Below are 5,000 nucleotides of genomic sequence, written 5' to 3' on the forward strand. Positions count from 1 at the left end.
TGTTGGTTGTTTTTGTTATTGTTTTACTGTGTGTTAATATAGTTTTCATTTAGGTTATGATTTGTTTGGGTTTTACTTTGTTTTTGCAGTTAGTTTACGTTATATTGTTATTTTTTTTTTTTTTATATATATTAATTTTATTTATTTAGTTATATTTTATTGATATATATATATTTATATTTATTATTTTATATTTATTTTATTATATATAAATACTTATATTTATATATTTATATTGATATATATTTATATATATTTATTTAATTATATACTTTATTTTTTATATTTATACATATACATTATTTATTATATTTATATATTATATTTATATTTATATAATTTATATTATATATATTATACTATATATATATATATATATAATATATATATATAATATATATATATATATATATATAATATATTATATATATTTATATATATATATTAATAATAAATATATATATTTATATTATATATATATATATTATATATTATATATATATATAATATAAAAAATATATATAACTAAAAAAACAATAACATAACCCCCACACACACCCACACCCAACACCCACCACATACAATCTATAAATATAATATATAATCACACTCAATCAAACAAACAAAAACACACAAAAACAATAACAACAACACAAAAAATACACATACTACACAAAAATAAATACACACACACCCCAAACACACACAAATCCTACAAACACACACACACACCCCCACAAACACACACCCACCCCCAATACACACCACACACACATACACATCCACACAACATCCTCACACCCAATCACACACACCCACCCCACAACACAAAAAACACACACACACACACACACACACACAAAACCAACAAACCCACAAAAACACCACTCACAACTACAAACCACACACATCTAAACACTACTTTATATACTTCCCCTATATTATATATAGTATACTTATAAATATACATTTATATTTACCTATACTATAGCTCCTACTATATTATATATATTATATATATCCATACTATATATATATATATATGTTTATGCATACATATATATATTATATGTATATATTATGTAAATAAAGATTATATATATATTTATATATATATATATATATTATACGCATATATAAATATATTATATATTATATATATATATATATATATTATTATATATATATATTTATATATATATATACATTATATATATATATATATATATATATATATATATATTATATATATATATATATGTATATATATATATGCATATAATATCTAACAGTATTATATATTATATCCCTCCCCTTCAAAACTAAACTACTATACTATCACTAATAACCCCCCCCCCCCCCCCCCTATATATATATTTCATTTATATATTTTTTTATATTTATATATTTATTATTTATATATTTATATATATATATATTACATATATATATTTAGTTATGTTTATATATTTATTTATATATTTAGATATATATATTTATATATATATTATATATATAATTATGTTTGTATTGTATATATATATATATATTTATTATTTATATAATATATTTATTTTTTTTTTATATATATATATGTTTATATTATTTATTGAGAAAGTTAGAATGGCATGTAAGCATTAATTATAGAAATACATTTTACCATCTTTGTCACCTAGTATAACCTCGGTAACCTGATTTGGGACTTGAATTTCTATTCATTGCTGCCGAGTGCCACGGAATTGGTTATAAAAAACCACGCTATCACTGACGGTTGTTAAGGCGTCTGTTAGACAATCTTTTAGGTGGCCGGTGGTCTATGTGGATTCAGGCTGGGTTTCGGGGTCGGAGTCCCGGTTCAGGGAAGGTAAATTTTGTTTCATAATATTTAATTAAATATATATATATTTATGATATATAATTATTAATTATATACTTATATATATTCATACTTATTTTTATATTTATTTATTATATATTTATAATATATATATATATAATTTTTTGTTATATAAATATTTGAATATATTTATTTTTTCATTTAGTTGTTTTATATTTTTAGATTTAGTTTATAGGCACAATTACCTATATTTTATATATGAATATTATATTTATATTCCTTTACATATTTATATTTTTATATATTATATTATATATTTATTGGTTATATATATTGATTATATATATGATATATAATTTGTGTGTGTGTGTGTATATGTAATTTAGATGTATTTTGTATATACATATTTATAAATTTATATATATTTATAAAATTATTAAAATAAATATATTTATATTATATTTTTATTTATATATATATTTATTATATATACATATATTTATATTTTATATATATATTTATATATATATATATTTATATATATATTATATTTATTTATTTATATGCATATTTATGAATATTGAATTATATATGTATATATATATTATATTTTGATATATTTTATATATATATTTTTATATATTATATTTTTATATTTAATTTAGTTTCCACACACACACGAACACACACACAACACACACAACACACATGACACTCACACACAACATCACACACATATATTTATATTTATTTTTATATATATAGTTTACTTTATATTTATTTATATAATATATTTTTTATTATATTTATTTATATATATATATATTTTATATATATTTATATATGTTTTATTTGTAATACATATAATATTATTATTTATATTTATTTTTATATATTTATATTATATATATATTTATATATATATACATATATCTAATATATATATATTTATTATATATAGATATATAAATTTATTATATATTATATATATATATAATATTTATATATATGTGTGTTGTGTGTGTGTGTGTGTGTGTGTGTGTGTAGTGCCCATTTTCATATTCAATACATTATTGAGATATATATATTTATTGATTTATATTTTTTACTTGAGTTATTTGAGTTTTGTTTATATTATTAATTTTTTTATTTTTTGTTATATTTATTTTGGTATTTTTTTTAGTTATATATGTTTTTATTTTTATTTTTATTCTTGGATATAAATAAAATTGAGTTTTTTATTTATGTATATTTTATTTTGTGTTTTTTTTTTTATATATTAGTGATTTTATAGATTTTGTTTTATATTTTTTTTCTGAACATTATAATTATATTGATTTTTTTATTATATTTATATTTAGATTCCTATATTATATTTATTTTTTTGGTTTATATATAACAACATATATAGTATATATTTTTTATTTATTTATGTTTTTTTTATTCTTTGTGTAGTGGGTTAGAGTCAGTTTTTTTGTGAGGGTGTGTGTGTGGTGTGTGTTGTGTGTGTGTGTGTGTGTTGTTGTGTTGTGAGTGTGGTAATGTGTTGGTGTGTGTGTGTGTGTTTGAGTTTGTGAGTGAATGTGTGTGTGTTTGTATTAGGTGTGTGTGTGTGTGTGTGTGGTGTGTGTGTGGTGTTTGTGAGTGTGTGTGTGTGTGTGGGTGTGTGTTTTATGTGTGTGTCATTTGAGGGTGGGTGTAGTGCTGTGTGTGTGTGTGTGTGTGTGTTGTGTGATTGTGTGTGTGTGTGTTTGTGTGTTAATTGTTGTATGTTTAAGGCTTTTTGTGTGTGTCGTGTTTGTGATGTGGTGTGTGCAGTCGTTTGAGTGAGTGTGTTTGTGGTGTGTGTGTGTGTGTTCGTGTGTTTGTGGGGTGTGTTGCGTGTAGTTTCTGTGTGTGTGGTTGTGTGTGTGTGTGGGTGTGTGTGGTGTGTGTGAGTGTGTGTTTGTGTGTGTATGTTTTTGTGTTGGTGTGTGTGTGAGTGTGTGTATGAGTGTGTGGTTTGAGTGTGTTTTTAGTTTTGTTGTGTTTGTTGTTGTGTGGTTGAGTGGGTGTGAGTTGAGGTTTTTGTGATAGTGGTTAGTGTGTGTGAGTGTGGTGGTGTGTGTTGGTTATTTTTATAAATTTTTTTTCTGATTATGATTTATTTTTATTTTTTGTTTTTGATTTTTTTTTTTTTTATTTGTTTGATTTATATATTTTTTTACAATATATTTATTTTTATATTATATAATTTTTAGATATATATATATAATAAACTTTTTTATATATATATATATATATATATATATATATATTTATAAATAGATATATATTTATATATATATATTACGTATATGTATTTATATATGCAAATATATATGTATATATATACATATATATATATATATATTATTATTATATATATATATCACTAAAAATTCTAATACTACTCCAAAAAGACATACATACAAACAACACCAATAAAAACTAATATCCCATGGACGACAACACCAACATCCCACCCCCCCCCTACCCCACCCGCCACCTGAAGCGAATAATATATATATATATATATATATATATATAATATATTATATATATAGTTAGGTGGTGTGTGATATGGTTAGTTAGTGTGTGTGTGTGTGTTTGGTCTGTGGGTTGTTATTGTGTGAGTATGAGTGTTTTGATTGGTGTGGGGGGGTGTGGGGGGGGTGGCTGGGTTTCTGTGTCTTTGCTGAGTTTGTGTTGTGTGTTTGTGTTAGCTGAGTTAGGTGGGTTTGGGTGTGGTGTTATTGAGGTTTTGTTTGTGATTTATTTTTGTGATTTTGTGTTTTATTTGTGTGATATATATGATTTAGATATTGTGTTTGTGAGGTGAGTTTGTTTTTTTGGTTGTGTGCTTGTTGTGTTTATAATATATATATTTTTATATGTTTTATATTTTGAGTTTGTTTATTGTTATTTATTTATTTGTTTATTTTTTTAGATTTTGATTTTTTCTGAAATTTAGATTGTGTGTGTTTTTGTTGTTTTGTGTTTTAGTTTGTTATAGAGTATAGTTAGTTTATTGTTTGGTCAATTACTTTTCTGTTTGTGTGAGATATAGAGATTTTTTGTGTCTTGTTTTTGTGTGAGTGTTTGAGTGAGGTGTGATATATATTGTTTTGTTTTAGAGTTTATA

Source organism: Penaeus japonicus, unplaced genomic scaffold, assembly GCF_977035675.1.
Source record: "Penaeus japonicus unplaced genomic scaffold, GWHDUDI00000001_assembly GWHDUDI00000035, whole genome shotgun sequence".
NCBI lineage: Eukaryota > Metazoa > Arthropoda > Malacostraca > Decapoda > Penaeidae > Penaeus > Penaeus japonicus.